Raw genomic sequence first — 18,926 nt, 5'->3', positions numbered from 1 at the left:
ACTGGTGAATATACAATTTACAGGTAATGCCTTTATGCTATGAGTATTAGAGCCACTGATGGAAAAAAAATGTAGAATTTGAGAAAATAAGTCATAAATCTGAGTTTAATCTCAGAGTTCTGACTGGTACCTAAAACAAAAAAAAAGGGAAATTGGGGAAGATTATGAGGGGGGATCAGAATTCTGACTTAAATCTTAAAATTCAGGCTTTTTTTTTTTTGTTCGTTTGTTTTGATTTTTTTTTAACAAAAAAAATTCCTAAATAGTTTTTTGTTTGTTTGGTTTTAGGTTCATGAAAAAAGTCAGAATTCTGACTTTAATCCCAGAATTTTGAAATTATCTGACTTTTTTTCTCAATTCTTTTCTTTTTGTTCAGTTACTCTAATACTCTTAGGCAATAAGGCAGTATTAGGGCCACTGAAGGAAACAATTGAATACTGAGATAAATGTCAGAGTTCTGACTTTATTTATTTTAAGAATTTTTTCTTCTTCAGTGGCCCTAATACCCCTCCGTATTATGTAATGTTAAACACTTCAAATTAACTTTTGAATTCAGCAGTTTATCTTGGAAAATTGGTCAGAGCAGTTTGGCATTAAGTTTGATTAGTAAACTTGACAGTATTTACACTCTTAATAATCTTCTTAGGAATTACATGATATCCACACAAGGCGTACCACTGTTCTCCATGCCCTTCCTGTCTATCTACGTGAGGAAACCTCTGGGTTTTTGAGGACATGTGTGGTAAGTCCCAGTATTGTAAATTTGAACAAATCATTCTATTTATTTATGCATAAAGACAACACAAGGACAACGCACATGAACATTTTGGAAAATGTGCCATTGTTTCAACTACAAACCTTTGGCAAGATGTTTAAGCCTGCCACACACGAGAGCAATCAGCTGAGCAAACAGCCTCGAATGACTGTTTGCTCAGCTGATTGCTCGCCGTGTGCGCCTGATTTTCACTGAGTTTTCTGCCTCACGAGACGCTGAGGTGAATATCTGACCAGTTAGATATTTTCCACCTCACAGGGGTAAAAACTCACCATGTGTGCACTACTGAGCTGCTGGCTGAGCTGAAATATTCTAGTGGCCAATCAAAGCACTTTCTCCGCTCACATGACCCCAAGATGTATTCAGATGCAGCCCCTTACCTTGTCTGCGTGTCTGAAAAATAAACAAAATGGTACCTTGTGGATCGATGGGCCCACTGTTTCCATTACCCTTTCGGAAGGATTCTGGGTCTTCCAGGTGCATCTCTTGGAGTAAATTGGCATAAACTCCTTGCCTGGTCCATCTTTCCAGCTACTGTACCCATATTTTCCTAACCTTGAAATGCCGGTGGCGGCGACGTTTCATCAACAAAAAAGGATAGGCATTTCCTCCGTTTCCAGCTCTGTCTCTGTGTTGTTTCTTTTCTGACATGCAGACAGGGGGCTGCCATCTTGGGGTCATGTGAGCGGAGAACGTGCTTTGGTTGTCCACTAGAATATTTCAGCTCAACCAGCAGCTCAGTAATGTGCACATGGCGAGTTTTTACCCCTTTGAGGCGAAAAATATCTTAACTGGTCAGATATTCACCTCAGCGTCTCGTGAGGCGGAAAACTCTGTGAAAATCAGGCGCCTATGGCGAGGTATCTGCTGAGCAAGCGGTCATTCGAGGCCGTTTGCTCAGCAGATGGCCCTCATGTGTGGCAGGCTTTAAGGCACTGAGAAAAATCAATCACTGCAAAGAATTCAAGCAGCTTTCATTAGCGTAACGCTGGCACACACGGAAGCCATCTCACTTTATTCGTAAATGAGAGCACAAAGCAACAGAATGAACAGGAGTAGGGCTGGGCGATACGGCCTAAAATCAATATCACCATATATTGAAGATCTCACCTTGATAACGATAAGTAGACGATAACTACAGGAATGCGTAGCAACAATATTTGTCCACTAGATGGGGCTGTCTCATGTATTACATTGACTAAAATTTTACATGACTCAAGGTGCTACAGCTTCTTAAGGGGACATAAATGTGGCCAACTTACACATCTTTTCATATTTTTATTATCAAATTTATTGACATGGGAAAAATTATCTGGATGAGAGACAAGAACTTGGATAACGATAAATCTTTGACATGTTGCCCAGCCCTAAACAGGAGTCTATCAGACTGCATTTATTGTTATTTACATGACAATCTACTGAAATAAAAATGGCCACAGTCAGAGTTTCAGTTCAGATGTGATTAGTGTATGATCTCCCTTTCATTTTTGTAAGGATGATACCAATGAGCCGGACCTCAGGGATGCAGCAGTTGTCCTCCTGACAACCATCACAGATGATGCCGAGAGTCCAGTTACGTACGACCCAGTGAGAATCTGTTATCCTAGAGGGTGATGTGATTGTCGACCTCTCCAGCCTTCCTGATGCCTTCCTGGTAATGTTCGGCCTCATCTATGCCTTACATCTAGATTATCCGAAGGGACTGACCAACACATTTGAGTTCACGCAGAAAATCTTACTTGGTCTTGATGAGTCTAAACTGTCACCCAAGCTGCAGAGTCAAAAATGACCTGATGTTACACGTGTAACTCAAAATCTGAAAGAGTGGTGGATTCAGATGGCTCACTCTGTTAGAGCATTGTCCACATCCACAATGTAATTTACTATTTGTCTGCTCTTTAATTGTTGATGTTAAAGTAACACACCACCATTTGGGCAAATATGTTCATTTTCCACTTCTTGAGTTAACCCTCCCACTGTCCTAATGGGTGTGACCCCGCGAGGAAAGTTGACCATTGAGCAGGGTTGATGGTTCATCCCTTGGGTCCACGTGGCAGGAGTGAGCACCACCTCACCCCTGCCACGTGGACCTCAAGGGATAAACCATCAACCCTGCTCAATGGTCAACTTTCCTCGCGGGGTCACCCATAAAGACAGTGGGAGGAACAGTTGAGTTTTACCTTTTCTCTGTTCGTCCAGCCGTTCTGAGTCTGGCAACTCTCATTTGTGGCTTTAGTTTAGCGTGAATAATTGAATCGGATTAGCCTATGGGCTAATCCGATTCAATACTCAACTGGTTTTATGCCAAATGGCATAAAGTACTCACTGTCTTACTTGATAGTGGTTAGTGTAATTCATATTTTGTTAATGTTGAATTGATGTGCATCCTGATGTTGCTTTAAACCACCTACTCAAAGAAAGACTACACACTGCCGTTGTCCAGTTTTCAAAAGTGTGAGTTTGTAATTGTTTCTTTCAAATTTTGTTTTATTTTCTGTTTGAGTTGGCTTAATCGGTAACTTTAATTTGATCATAATTTGAAAATATATTTAATATAAACTCCAAATATTTAAGTTTATTTATGGTCTGATATACTCAAATATCTGAGTTTATAAACTCAGAAAATATGAGGCAACTGATTGCCTTACATTTTTTGAGTTCTGCCTACTTATTCGGGTTTACAGTGTACGAACTGTAAAGATTTTGTGGTGTCAAGAGTTCATCTAACAGTTCAAGTGTTCATTTTTTGCTTTGTGTGTTCACAGGGCATGCTCAGTTGAAGTTTCCATCTCTGCGCGTTCAAGATGTAAGAAAAATAATACGAAAGAAATGCAACAACGAAAACTTCAAAAAGGCATCAACAACCAAGCAAGTGGATCCATAAAATGGACTGATTTTTTTAAAGGCATTTAAAAAAAGTCTTTCAAAATGGACAGAATGAACGTGTTAAACATGTTCAGAACAGTTTGCGTTCTCATCTTTGATTAATCCTGGTAAACAGGTCTGTTTTTGTTCTGTTCTAATTCTCTCTGTTTAATAAATTTAAACAAAATGACTTAGCTATTTTATTTAATTTTTTTTCTCTGCATAAAGACGAAGTATCAGTAAATAGTGGAAATTAAATGTATTGGTAGTAAGCAAATAGCAGATGTTAAATGTTACTTGCAGTATGTGTTTATAGAAAAAATAGAGATACTTAAATGTACTAAAAGAATATTACGTCAAGTTTACTGTAAAGTGTACTTTCAAAACTAAGTATACTCAATTATATAAGAAGTACACTACAAGTAAACATATATTATTACTTTAAGTATAATTTTAAGTATACATTCAAAGAGAAAAGTATACTCAATTATTTCAGAAGTACACTACAAGTAAACTTATAATGTTACTTAAAGTTTATTTTTAAGTATACTTTCAAGGGCAAAAGTTTACTCAATTTTATTAGAAGAAAACTTATACTGTTACTTTTAAGTATACTTTCAATGAGAAAAGTATACTCAACTATATCAGGAGTACACTACAAGTAAACTTCTATTGTTACTTTTAAGTATACTTCCAAGGAGAAAAGTATACTCGATTATATCAGAAGTACACTACAAGTAAACTTATAAGTATACTTTCAAGGAGAAAAGTATACTCAATTATATCTGAAGTACACTCCAAGTAGACTTGTGAGGTTACTTTAAGTATACTTTCAAAGAGAAAAGTATACTCAATTATATCAGAAGTACACTACAAGTAAACTTATAAGTATACTTTCAAGGAGAAAAGTATACTCAACTATATCAGGAGTACACTACAAGTAAACTTATATTGTTACTTTTAAGTACACTTCCAAGGAGAAAAGTATACTCAATTATATCAGAAGTACACTACAAGTAAACTTATAAGTATACTTTCAAGGAGAAAAGTATACTCAATTATATCTGAAGTACACTCCCAAGTACACTTGTGAGGTTACTTTAAGTATACTTTCAAAGAGAAAAGTATACTCAATTATATCAGAAGTACACCACAAATAAACTTAAATTATTACTTTGAAGTATACTTGCAGTATACTTCAAGTATACTTTTAGTGGCCCAATTTAGTCCCAAGGAGTATACTTCTAAGTAAACTTTAAGAACAAGTATGCAAATAAACTTCTGTACACTTAAGTATACTTGAAATTATATACTTAAAGTATACTTCTTTTTCGTAAGGGAAGGTCGAACGCTCCGCTAATCACTTAACTCCAATTCACAAAAGAAACATCCTTTTTCATTCCCCTCCTTCCTCTTCCACAGTTAGATTAAAGTTTACAGACTGAAATTAATTAAATGTTGATCGAGTTAACATTTAAGCTAGGTTGGTGCTAATTTGACTTGGTGCATGCTGGGCATTGGGGCCCATTCTCATTAATAAAGAGCTCCCTTTGGTAGACTTTCAAATCTGTTGGTCAACACTAGGCTCATGTAAATCAATGAAGGAACTTAAGGGTAATTAAAATAATGAAAGATTACCTACTTTATATCAAAGAACAGGATCAGATTGTCACATTTAAAAATTCTAAACTCCATATCCCAACTCTAAATTCTATAGAAGCTATTTAATATAGATTAATTAACTAACCTGCTCTGACCTACTCTTATATAGAACAATTAACCTCATTTATTGCACATGTATGAGCGATTGGTTTGGACATGTGTGTTTAATTTATTTAATTGCTGATTGGTAAGCAAAATCCATCCATCCATTTTCTTCCACTGATCCGGAGTCGAGTCGCTGGGGCAACAGCCTACGTCGAGAGGCCCAGACTTCCCTCTCCCCAGCCACTTGGGCCAGCTCTTCCGGAGGATCCTAAGGTGTTCCCTGGTCAGCCAAAAGACATAGTCCCTCCAGCTTTCTGGGTCTTCTTTCAGGTCTCCTCCCAGTTGGGCATGCTCGGAAAACCTCACTAGGGAGGTATACAGGAGGCATCCTGCTCAGATGCCCAAGACACCTCAACTGGCTCCTCTTGATGTGGAGGAGTAGATCTACTCCAAGCCCCTTCTGAATGACCAAGCTTCTCATCCTATTTTTATAAAAGTTATGAACAGAAATGGTGACAAAGGGCAGCAAGTAAGCAAAGTAAATCACCAAATGCACCAAAATATGCATGTGTCATGATCCGCCCCGGCCTCCCTGACTGTGTCTCTCCTGCCCTGATTAGCCTAATTGTTCTCACCTGTCCCTGATTACTCTGCCCATGTGTTCCTGATTCCCTTGTGTATTTATACCTCCCTCCTTGTTGCTGTCTTTGTCGGTTCATTGTCGTTTGTGCATGTTCGTTCGTCCTGTTGCTCCCAGTCTACGATTAAACATATTTTTATTTTTTCATCCGTCTGCCTGCTCCTCTGCCTCCTGAAACCCACCACCACACATGGTCTGCCATCTCTCCACCCGCAGAACGTGACAGCATGTCCATAATTTGTTTTTGTTCAATATTGAATTGGATACAACTTTGTTTATAAATTTCATTTTAACCAACATGTCATTAGAATGTTTAGTCTTATGCCTCTGGATTGAGTGCTATTGGTGTTTTGTATACATGTTAAAACCTTCTGTGGCTACTGAACCAGTTAGTTCATATGCCACAATTAAACTTCAGCTTAATTTGGAAGTGCAAATCCTTTTTTTTTAAAAGCCATTTTCCTTGTATGCTTGTATTTCAGTTCACATGGCTGGAAGCTGGACCATGAAATCCAACTTCAAAATGTAAAATTACTGGTCAATCATCGCTGAGCATGCCAAGTCTCGATGCACAGACCGCTGTTATGAGACATTCACGAGCCTTATAGTACATGCTGAGCTTTCTGCCTGCCCACACTGCTCCCACGCTCCTGCAGCTTGTTAATGCAGATTTCAACAAGGAAAACCCTAGGCCTTATTCTCTCAGTGCAGATCATGAAATAGGACTTTCACTCATTCGGTTTGATGGATCCCAGTTCTTTGGCTTTACAAGAGAGAGAGAGTGCTTTGGTCAATCTCTCTGCAAACACGAGATCTGACCAAAGACATCTGGAATAATCCACCTGCACCTCTGGAGAGTGCTTCAACTCAGGGCATGCAGCCATGTTTCAGATGACCCATGTCAAAACTGCTTAGAAGTGGGATCATGCACGATTTTATTTGGTTGTCCAAGCAGCAAATGAATGATGCCATCATCCATGCCAGTCATTTGAGCAATTGTTACATCCGTTTTGGAGCATTTTGTTTCAGCAACAATTACTTAGGACATTTTAGTAGCAGGACCTTAAGCCTTTTGTGTCCTTGCAAAACGTTTGCCTTTTATTTAACCATTGTATAGAAATTTGCCTGAATGTACATAGAATATATACAGAGCAACATTTATTTGGTTCCATCAATCCTTAATGAGTGCACGACAGCAGTAGGCAGCTGCGTTGCCCTAAGCTGCAAGATTACTGCTTTTACTCTGTCCTCTGTGCAGCTTTCACTGTGGGGGAGCCTGTGCTGAACAGCCGAGCTAGAAAATATCCCCAAGCCCAACAGTCATAAACAGGATTGATGTCTGCAACCAAGACGTTTGACTTGATTCAGTCAAGCTTGAGAAAGATCATTTGGCATCATTGGGGCCGTGCTGGAAGTTTGATGAAATTGCACTTCCCATCATATTTTCTTCACCTGTTTACTGGGTGTAATGTAATGGGGCGATCAAGAATGAGCCAGTATTAGCAGCTCAAAAGTGCAGATATGAGCTGTCTTTAGTTTTTATTAGCATGTACTCTGGTCTTTAACTCACAATGGAGACGATAGATTGACAAAATAGGACAGACGCTTTACAATACATTGATTTATGTGTCTTTTATATTATTTTTCATAGCGGATTCAGTGAAATCTAGCCTGTTGCCGCATTCATGATGTATTGCGTTTACTTTAGCCTAGCATAAACAAGGTAAGTGAATGATAACAGTTAGCATTTCAACCATTCAAATAAAAAAGACACCTACTTCTGTAAACACAAATGAATGGTTACTAGGGTTATACCAGGTGCAGTTTTACTAAGGAACAGCATAGTAAGTTGATTTGAAAATGGCTGATTACATGAAGGATGAAGTAGGTGTCTTTGGGCCTGCTGCGTCATGTCCTTGAGTCTTGCAGCAGAGGCTTATGGTGGAGCTGTGTCTTAATGTAGTCCCAAGTCTTAATTTGTTCCAATGTGTTACTTGATATTTTCACTTTCAGTCAATATTATTGAGATCACCAAGAAAAATTAGGTTCATTTTCACGACTTTTTCACACAAAGTGCTAGCTGTTGCAATTCACTTACATTGTTTGTGCTAAGCTAAAGCTAAAGGAGTACTGCCAGATTAGGAGAATGACTGAACTGGTTACAAAATGATTTTTTCTTACATATTTAACTCTGGGGGATGTGGCAACAGTCTACAATTCACTGAGGGGTAGAATATCTATTTAAATACTAAGCAAATACTAAATAATTAATGCGTCAATAATATTAAAGACAATCTAAGTTTCTTTTCCACTGTACTCTCGCATTAAAGTGAAATAATGCTTACTGCGAACTGTAAAATATGATTGACTCCATCTTTGTGTTTATGAAACCACTTGTGTTTGTTTAGCTGAGTGTGTGAAGGTATTAGCATCCAACAATGCTTTTGCATAATGAGGAAACACTGTTAGAACCGTGGCATGCATCTGGCCCTGAATAATGGCCTCATTTTTCTTGGTAGCTGCTCTGAATGCATTGCAATCATGGGCCCTATTGTCTCTCTCAAGTCGGCCATCCATGCTGTTGCGCGACCACCACCAGTCTGCTCCAGTTATTACATTTTGAATGCTGTCTTTTATTGTGTCCAGATTGAGGCCCATTTGGAGTTAGAAAATGACCCAAAGAACATAATTTTGTAGCTTTTTTGGGCGTTGCTGCTTGGACTTGAAGATTTTGAAGTCTTTATTAACAGTACAATCATTTTCACACATGCACAGTAGCCTTGAATTTTTTTAAACATGTTTTTAGCTAAATTCGTCCTGCAGTGTTGCTACTTTGTAGTTTATTTTGCTAAGGTGTACTTTTCTTCTAACATAGTGATTGTATAGATAAAACTTAATACTATCTACCCACAAAAAATCTGTCACAGCTGCCAAGCAAAGCCTTGCTGCATCCACAGTCCGTTTTTTATTTTTTACATCATGCTTTGCCTCCTAGGTGCACCAACCAGGCGTCACCCTGGAGCATTTCTTGCTGTGAGAACGCTTTTCCAGCAGAAAATTTCCAGCTGTGCTGTGCACAAACACCAACTGCAGAGAAGGTCTGGACCTAATTCTCCAGAAATCCGTCTCTGTACATCTGTGAAAACAAATTAAGTTATTTTTACTCACTACCATTGGTGGTCTCTGCTTATCTTTTTATGCATGTAATCAGCACCTTTTAATTGACGGTTTGTTATCCTACGTTGTGTTTGTTCAGCAATGCAGAAGCCTAATTTATTTGATGGACAGGTTTATGTAGAGCTACTTTAATTATGATAATGTTATTTTTCTAAACACAAAAGGACAAAGAAAAAATACATTCAGTTCTGTGCAAAGGTTTAGGCAGATGTGAAAAAAGGCTGTAAATAAAGAATGCAAGATGGCCACCAAAAGTCAAAACATTTTACTGATTCTGAGCTGAACTTTTGTGTACAAGACTGCATAAAATCGTGGGCTATTGATTGAGATCACTTAAAAGTATTATAGTAAATCTACAGATCAAGCTTGGTTTTGAATGCAAACACGGTGAAGAAACACTCACTCCTTCCCTCGGGTATCTTCCCTGAGACACTTCTGCCAGAAGGTCCAAACTTCTTTTGTTGCCTCTGTCTTCTAATGGCGTTTTTCTTTTTAGGACTCTGGTAGTTTGCCCTAAAGTTGAAGTGGTAGCAGCCGACTGTTTCTCCTTCTCTGATGTTATTGAAGCGGAGAACCTCTCATACCAGTGGTGTTCTGTTGCTGAATACGCAAGAGCGCAATGAGCGGAGAACCCAGGCAAGTGCAGCAGTTTGGCTAGATCGATGACTGGATGGTCAGATAGTCGCTTTTGGTCTGAAACATGTTATTTAGTGATGTGATGATGAATAAAATCTTTTGAACGGGTTTTCAAAGTGAATGATGAGAGCCGAGTCCCTGTAGAGAGCCGTTCATCTTAACAAACCTCCCCAGAAGTCGGTCAAACTCACCCGCTCAAGCCCCACCCACCGCTGTGAACGACGTAGGAAGGACCATAGAAACACGTGTCCCCCCGCGCTCTGTTGGTTTCACTTCGTTCAAAGGAGCCAGTCTTTTGAATGGCTCTTTGAGGTAAACGACCGACTAATGAACGGCTCCTATGAAAGAGCCATAAATCCCATCACTAATGTTATTGGAGGTTTTTAGACGAATGTGAGCGAACCACTACATTAGTTAAACAAATTTTTTTTCTAATTTTTTGTATATTTATCTATACTATGTTGAAATGTTGTCAAGGCTTGGAAATGTTTTCCAAATTTGCTGTTGTAGCTTTAGAGTGATATTTTCAAAAATGGACCAAAACTGACCACAACTGCATTGTTTTTTTAACATAAGATTATTTTGGGATATTAATTCCTTCAAAGCAAGCTAGGCTTTTAGTTTAAATAGTTTTGGACATTTATGGATGTTATTACTGATACTTGTTCAAAACAAAAAGACATGGACACTGAATTATGACTAAAGATGACCAATACTTTTTTTATATTGCGGATACTAATGTTTATGTAGGTCATGGTCAGCCAATGGTCGATATATGCTGCCGATTTTTGGGGCTGATTTTCATGGTCAATATCAAGAAGCGTTTTGCACCATTTGCCTGCTAAAATGTCATTAATAACAATTGGTGCACAAAATTTCTCAACCTGAAACTGAATTTAATCAATTTATTTGCGCTGCACATACTTAAAATCATACATTTAACCAAAGTCAGTCATTAAACTCGTCAAATATAAAATATATAAATACAAAAAATGCCAGTGTTTTTCATGTTTTTCACGAAATAAAAAAAATACATATAAATACAATTCAGCAGCAGATGTGCCTGACTTTAAATTGGCTCTACAGAGAAATATATTACATTATTTGGGTTGTATCGGCTCAAAATATCGGTCGGCCAACATATCGGTCCATCCCTAATTAAGACAGACTAACCATCAGTAACAGAGTTTCACTGAAAGCTGAAAAAGTCATTAGATTTTTTTTTACAAAGTTGACAATTTCCCAAACAAATAACGTTTTGAATCCAAACATTAGTTGTAATGTCTGTTATTAAGTCACTTTACAGGTAAAGCTGAACAGAAGAAATAAAATATTTCATTTCATCTAACATTCACATGTGCTGACTGTTGGGCTTGCTGTTCGGGCCGAGGCAGGTGTGAAGGCCTGGCTGGAATCCTGGCCGATATCCATCAACATTCATGCAGCACCAAGCTCAAATGTGCAGCTTCTGTCTGCTTCTGTTGCCAAGCTAACTGTGCCGCTGGAGTGCAGATGGAAATGAGCCTGCTGTAATCCGTGGCAGTATCGCCACACAGCCTACGCTCAGACATCTCCCAGTCTCCACTTATCCCATAAAGTTGGTTAAATGCTACCTGCCACACTTATTCAAGACCTATTCAGGCTATTGACAAAAGAGCTGGCGTGAAGTGTTTCTCGCTAAACTTCCTCTCAAAGTTTTCTGAATGAATGAATTTTAAATACTCAATTGACCTACATACGTTTGTGTTGCTTAGCTGCATTTTTTCTGGAGACTGGATGTAACACAGAAGCATTAATAATCTTTTTTTTTTGTGTGCAAACTCTTCTTGATTCATTAATGCAGCCACAGCGACGGTTAAACTCTGGATGCAGGCGTATTCTCTGGTAGATTATCTGTAACATTTTCTGTATTTTTATATGAAATGGAATCCACATTTAACATTTACAGTGAGTGTTAACTACTCACATTTTTAACACATCCTATGAAGTTTTGACTCCTACCGGCTCACCATCTGCACTTTCTCATTCATCCCTGTGTGCTTACCTCGTTTTAACGTCACAAAGGACCCCACAAATGAAAGCCAACAAGTCTGTGTTGTCATTTAATTGTCATTAGCGTTCGAGATAAAAAGATCCTGCAGGATGCGAGACTGAAAAGCCACAGTGCAGCTTTTCAAGTAAATGTTGTCAATGTGTCTAGCTGCTCTGCCGTGTCCCGAGTGAATACTCGATTGCAATCAAAACTCCCCTTTGTCATCATCACATTACAGATGAAATTAAATAATGCCAAATTAGGCTTTGAGCATGAAAGCTTGAAATATTCCACCCCGTGGTCGTCAATGAGAACCGTGGCTCGAGCAACAAAACCCAATCAGCTTCAAACTGTGAAAAGTGAGGATCAATGAAAACCTTGCATGCAAAGTTTTTGGGAGAATAATTATGAATAATTGAACTATAAAGTAAAGAAGTCCAACACTGATGGGGAACTTTTTGCACCAATTTAGGCACAAAGTCTACTGCAGCAGTCGTCGTGGATGTTGCACAAGGTGAGCGAGATAGCAAGTGAGTGAACGAGCAGATCACAGAGATCTTGGTGACATAAAGAAGCAATCATACCTCTAACCCACAGTGACATGTTTACTCTGAACCCGTGAGACATCATGAGCACCGGCGCGCTGCATCAGCAGCTCAGATAACTTTTATCCCATTTGATTAAGAGGAAATCCTTCCTACATGAAGAGTGCAAACTATTGACTAATGCCATGTGATGTGCTGCAATTTGCCCAAATAAAGAGTATGTTTATAAAAGTATTACAACATCACAATTTTCATTATGCATCAAATACTGTAAATTAAAAAAGAAACAAGAAAAACAATTCAGCATTTTCCTTTTCTCATCAGTTGCTGTAGAGATGATGAATAATTAATAAGAACTGCCCGTCTACATGACTTACAAAATTAATACGCTGCATTATATTTATATATATGTGAAATAGAGTCAAACACATTAATATAAATGGGTATACTTCTATATGGGTCAGTGAAAGTGCTCAAATTTCAGAGTAATGTAGGTTTCCAGGGAGATGTGTTCTGTAGGGGATGTTTAAAACACAAGAGACAAAAGACGCCTGCTCCAATATAGCGTTAGTGTGTGTTGATGAGGTGTATTCCATGGCTGTGGTGAGCGGGCAGTGCGGGCATCGTCTGGCCTATGCCAGCCGATGCCACCACACTACCCCACTTACACCCACAGCACTCAGTGTCTAAGTGCAGTTTAAAATTGGAAGTGGGCCACGGCACTCGGGATGAGGCAGAAAAATCACCCTGCCGAGGCCCTAAGTGTGTTTGCGTGGAACGTCGTTGGTGGAAGTGTTTAAGGTGCAAATAAAATTGGGGGGCAGGTTGCCACAGGAATGCGGAAATGGGGTCCATACCCCCTGACTTGTCCACCCCCTAAGGTCCTGTGTGAATGTTTGTGTGATGATGTGAGGGAGCAGGAGGAGAAAAATGTGTGGGGATGGAGAGGAATTGCTAGTTGGACATAAGCCCTCCAGGGAGCCAGGTCCCTCACTGGCCACAATAGGCACCTCTGTTGCCAAAATGCCACCCAGGGCATGAAGACTTCTCCAATCCCTTCATATGCACAACTTCCAGAATATATAAGACATAGGACATCCAGGTAAGGTTGGGTCCTCCCCCTCCTGGAAATCCCCCTCCCCTGTGATGGAACGGCAGAAGAGCCAAGGTCTACCCGAGGCCCCTGAGCCCGGGTCAGGCACTGCCATATGTCCCTGCTTTCTTCCCGGCAGCATACATGTCAGGACCCGACCCCCAAGGCCCCGCCAAGATCCCCACACGGGGCCGGCCACCCCCACACCCCAAACCCCCAGGCTCCCACCCAGACCCACTCAGGGGCAATGCAGCTGCCAGGCAGCGACCCAAGGCCACCACCAAGACCCCCAAGGGGCCCCACTCACAACCGCCAGTAGTCCACCCCCCGAGGCAACCCAAGCGCCTCCAGAGGGGGGCAGCAGCCCCCCAGTTCCAGACACCCCCCAGTGAACCCACCTCCAGGGAACGTCCGGATACTCCAAACTCAGACCGTCCACACTATCACCCACATCATCCTGCAGGACAATAGCAATGGCCCCCCCATCATCGCCATGTGATGGAACCGGTCAAAGGAGCCCAGAGAGATTTATTTGCAGTGGAAGCAGAGGCTAAATCAAGTGTAAAATTATCTAACTAAAGATTTCTATACTGGTTAATGCAAAAAGTATCTCTATTTTTCCAGTTCATGAGGATAGTTTTCTTAGCAATGCATATGGCAGTCAGAACCACATGAACTAAAGGTGTTTCAATCGGGACATCGTCCAGGTTTCCCAGTAAACAAAGAGAGGGGGAAGTTGGGATATGACATTTGAGACATTTTGACAGATCCTCACATACTCTACCCCAAAATTCCTGGACAGGTGGGCAGGACCACAGTGCATGAATGTAATTGTCAGGAACGTTGTTTGTGATGTGTGTACAGGTGTCAGACGACACAAACCCCATCTTGAACATCCGATGACCTGTATAGTGTACTCTGTGTAGAATTTTGTACTGAATTAATTGTAAATTGGGGTGTCTGATCATTTTAAAAGTTTTTAAACAAGTTTGGGACCAGAAGTTCTGGTCAAAGCTGACTGATAGATCCACCTCCCATTTTTCAAAAGGGATTGCTATTCTATTGTCTATTTTGGACAGTGTCTTATATACTTTAGACAGTAGTTTGGGGGGGGGGGGGGGGGGGTGAGATTATAGAAGTCTAATACCCTTAGTGGTGTTTGTAATTCTATTTTATTGAGCTTAAATTTTTGTTTGACTACAGATTTAATTTGGTGATATTCTAAAAAGCTGTTCTTATCCATTCCAAATTGGGAGACTATTCTATTAAATGGGATGAAGTCCAGTCCTTCATATATGTGTTCCAGGTATAGGATTCCTTTATTTTTCCAGTCCGGAAGGTTAATCATTTTGTTGTTTTGCAAAATGTCAGGATTATTCCAGATAGGTGTGCGTCTGCATGGTACTAGTGAAGACTCTTGTCATTTTAAGATACTCCCACCATGCTGTCAGAGAGGTGCTGATCCTAATACTTTTGAAGCTTTCATGTTTTCTTACGCTTGAGCTAATAAATGGATAAGTCTGAAAGCTCTATCGTATTGCAAAGTGTCTGTTCTATATCTAACCAGGACTCATCTAGTGGGCTGTCTTGCAACCATCTTGGTATATATTGCAGCCTGTTGGCTAAGAAATAATAATAAAAGTTGGGTAAATCCAGTCCTCCTCTGTCTTTGGTCTTCTGAAGCGTTTTTAAGCTAATTCGTGGAGGTTTATCCTGCCAAAGGAATTTAGTGATTGAGGAGTCCAGAGATCTAACCCAGTCAGCTGGTGGCTTGTTCGGGATCATTGAAAATAAGTAATTTATTCTGAGTAAGACCATCATTTTAATTGTAGCAACCCTCCCCATGAGTGATATCGATAATGATTTCCATCTTGCAAGATCATCTTCCACTTTCTTTAAAAGTGGAATGTAGTTTAGTTTGGTTAGATCTGCTAACTTGGGAGAGACATTAATTCCCAGGTATGTGATATTACCTGACTCCAATTGTGTATTAAGCAAATTGACATAAGAGAAATTAATTGGTAGAACTGTGGATTTTAACCAGTTTATAGAGTAATCTGAAACTCTTGAAAAAGAGTTTATCAGTTCTATTGCTTGGGAGAGAGAGGACTGAGAATTTTGGAGAAAGAGTAAAACATCATCTGCATAAAAACTGATCTTATGTTCTATTTTCTTACACTTTATTCCTTTAATACCTGCTGTTTACCTAATTGCTGCTGCTAGTGGTTCGATAAAGATAGCAAACAGTGTGTGTGTGTGTGTGTGGGGGGGGGGGGGGGGGCATCCCAGCCTGGTCCCCCTCTGAAGACAGAAGCTAGCTTAATGGATCAATGGATGTGAGATTTTAAAGGGGACATATCAAATCTCACATTTTGCATCCTTTTGTGCTGCCAAGGGAATCTATACTGCCTCTATAAACACTCCAAACCTGAAAAAATAAAAATAAAAAAATAAAACATCCATGTGTTTTCTCTCAGTGTTTGGTTTTCAGGAATTATATGCCTAAAATGGGCCGTTCAAAAAAAAAGGGCCTATTTGTGATGTCACAAACGGGTACTTTAGCTTAGAACAACCTCTCCAGTCTGAAGGAGCAAAGGCTCTACTCCGAGCCCCTATTGGATATCGGGGATCCTCAGCTTATACTAGAATAAGAAGAAAAGATCTTTTCTATAGTGCCTCTCCAGATAAAAATCACGAGGCGCTTCACAAAAACAAAAAATGTACAATATAAAAAATAATTTAGAAAATGATAAAATGTATTTAAAATGAGCAACAAATAGACAGTTGTGATTAAAAAATTCAAAGAATGAGAGAGAGTGAATAGGAAAGAGGGAAATCAGTGGATCCTGAGGAAGGTGGAATAGGTGGGGAGAGCAGAATAAGGAGAGGGTGGTGATGAAGGTCACACCAAAACCAGCTTGAACAAGTGAGTTTTCAGCTGCTTTTTAAAGGAGTCCACTGAGTCCACTGATAATAGTTGTTTTTGTTTTACATATTGACACTGGTTCAGCATTTTATCTTAAACAGACCTTGCAAAGACATGTGTCCACGTAGACCAAGCAGTTCTGCTGTTCTGTTTACATGTGCACTCATGTGGTGCTTTTGGTTTTTGCACCAATGAGGTTAGGCTGAAAGGAAGTCCCGTCAACACAAAATCATTCTCTTTTAAAGGCCCATTCTGCAAATGTTTCATATTTTAAATAATTTTCTTGCCAGTAAATGCTGAAACGACCCTTTACTGGGTCAATACAATGTCACTCATACCCCACCGCCCTCTGTGGCCAGAATATACTGCACTTGCAACTTCAGAGTTGCTGGTCCGGTCCCTGCTGGTGGAGGGAGTTGTGGAGCTGAGACACAGGGGAGCTGGAATCTGCTTCCAGCACATTTTCTGCATGTTTTTGATTGTCAACTCAGCTGATTTTTCTGTATTATTGATGAACCACTCCTGCAGAAACTAGTGAAGGCCATAGAGACATTTCAGCAGTTAGATGAAGATGTTAAAAGAGGAACGCACAGTGAGTTTCACTTTCGGTTTTGCTAAATGGAACTCTAGGGAGTGCTAAAAGCAAGCCAAACCTTGAAGTATAAACTAAAGGAGTAAAGAAGGCATAAAAAATACAGTGAAACATATAAAAAATACCAGATGTCAAATATCTGAGGTGTATGTCATATTTATTTATGTGGAGGCAGCAGAACTTTAAACACACACTGGAATCAGCAACTCAGGGGCCAATCCATTAGTTTCAGTTCATTTTTCTGGTTCTAATCACATATCCAGAGTCGCCACAGAGTCCACCAGACCATATCCAGACCACCAGAGTCTCCAGAAGGCAGACAAACTTTGAACTAAGTCAGAAGTGCAACAGTAGCGAGACAATGAAAAGTCATCATTTGATAGACTGTTGACCATCTCGCAGCTCCCGATGGGGCTCTCCCCCTCCCTTCAGATTGCTCGGTCAGAAATTAGTCGCACACATCCTTGTCTGTACCTGGTCTGACGGATGGGACTTTTTTTTTGCTTTGGGTCCAAAGACACCATTGCAGCACCACAACCAGAGGTGTGCTGATAGGCTGGGCAGGCAATTGATTGGGGCCCCCAGGAGCCCCCAGAGGGCCAACAAACAGTGAAAAGCTGTTATTTAACTATAGGCTATCTCTTTCTCTCCCAAATGCTCCTCAATCAGACACCAGCCTCTTCCTTGTCCACCCCACGGTTTGACAAATAAGGGCTGAACGCTTCCTGGTCGGCATCGGACGGCAAGTATTTTTTGCTTTGGGCCCAAAGACACCGTTGCAGCACCACTGCACATTTCTGGTGAGTGTAAATATGGTTGGTATTACTTTAACTTACACCCTCCGATCAAAATTACATGTAACAATAATATTAATGAATACTTTTACTCCTGATGTATTTATTTAAAATATCAGTTACATAATGGAATCACTCTTCAATGTTAGACGTTTTCTCTCTTAATCTCCATTGCTGTGCTTGATATTTTATTCCTCCTACTTTCTTCCTGACATTTGAAGATATCAAGGCTGATCAATACTGAGGTCAGCTTTAAAAACAAGAGCAACTACAACATGGGCAATATGTGGAATGTAAACACCCCTAAATGCCATTCCACTTGTAATTTCCACAACTCAGGTCATCATATCCTTGCTTTTAAAGATCGTGTCCCACTGGGCAACTTCCTAGTTCAGGCAAAGCAAACCCAGGCTGATTTAATTTAGTTGGGTCTGTGATCTATGGAGTGAGCTAAAATAAAGACATAAATATTCCAAGGCGTTCAAGGAAGCAAGTGAGTTGTTTCCTGTTTACGGCGCCGTTCCTGTTGATCTGACATGTTTACAGTGAATGCTTCGAGGCAAATCGTTGAAGAATGAGTTGCAGGATTCAAACGTCTTCATGTAAGTGATGAATAATTTCTTTAGTTTTATTTTATTTTCACTTGAACTTATATATGTTGTTGAACAATAACAGAATTCTAATTCCTGAAAAAAATTCTGGATATGACTAAGACGATTAAAACAAAATTCAAAACAAATTTCTTTAAATAGTCAAAATGTGTTTTCACAAACTCGTATATTGTGTTTCATGTGACTGACGGAGACGGAGCACAGTGGAAACCCATGGACATTCGGTCACTTTAGAGAGCCTATCCTGGTATTTTGGCTGCTTTAGAAGGAGACACTTTCTTCGAAAACCAGAATAGTTTTATTTTATTCTTTTTATGTTTATTCTTGACAAATTGGAGGTGAATAAGATTGTTTGAAATACAGCTTGGCTAACAGAAGCTCTGAGTTGGCACACGGAGCTTTTGTAATCACCTCGGTAGGAATTAAAAACCTTCCAGACAAAAAAAAAAAAAAAAGCCTGAGCAACTTTTGTTCTGAAGCTTTGATGTGAATTTGTGATCAAAATTCCAAACAAGGACTATTTCATAATGACA

The 18,926-nt window shown here is 39.7% G+C and overlaps 1 long non-coding RNA gene across 1 annotated transcript; it reads left to right on the top strand.

Annotated features, from left to right (window-relative positions):
- The first annotated feature begins 395 nt into the window (after positions 1 to 395).
- On the top strand, positions 396 to 4,981 carry LOC139061966 (uncharacterized). Its single transcript, XR_011515580.1, has 3 exons — positions 396 to 742; positions 2,270 to 2,429; positions 3,541 to 4,981. It is a non-coding gene; the product is annotated as an uncharacterized lncRNA (long non-coding RNA).
- Positions 4,982 to 18,926: the final 13,945 nt, after the last annotated feature.

Source organism: Nothobranchius furzeri, chromosome 12 (genome assembly GCF_043380555.1).
Source record: "Nothobranchius furzeri strain GRZ-AD chromosome 12, NfurGRZ-RIMD1, whole genome shotgun sequence".
Lineage (NCBI taxonomy): Eukaryota > Metazoa > Chordata > Actinopteri > Cyprinodontiformes > Nothobranchiidae > Nothobranchius > Nothobranchius furzeri.
Note: the sequence above shows the minus strand (reverse complement) of the source record. Positions and strands in the feature narration are given on the sequence as shown.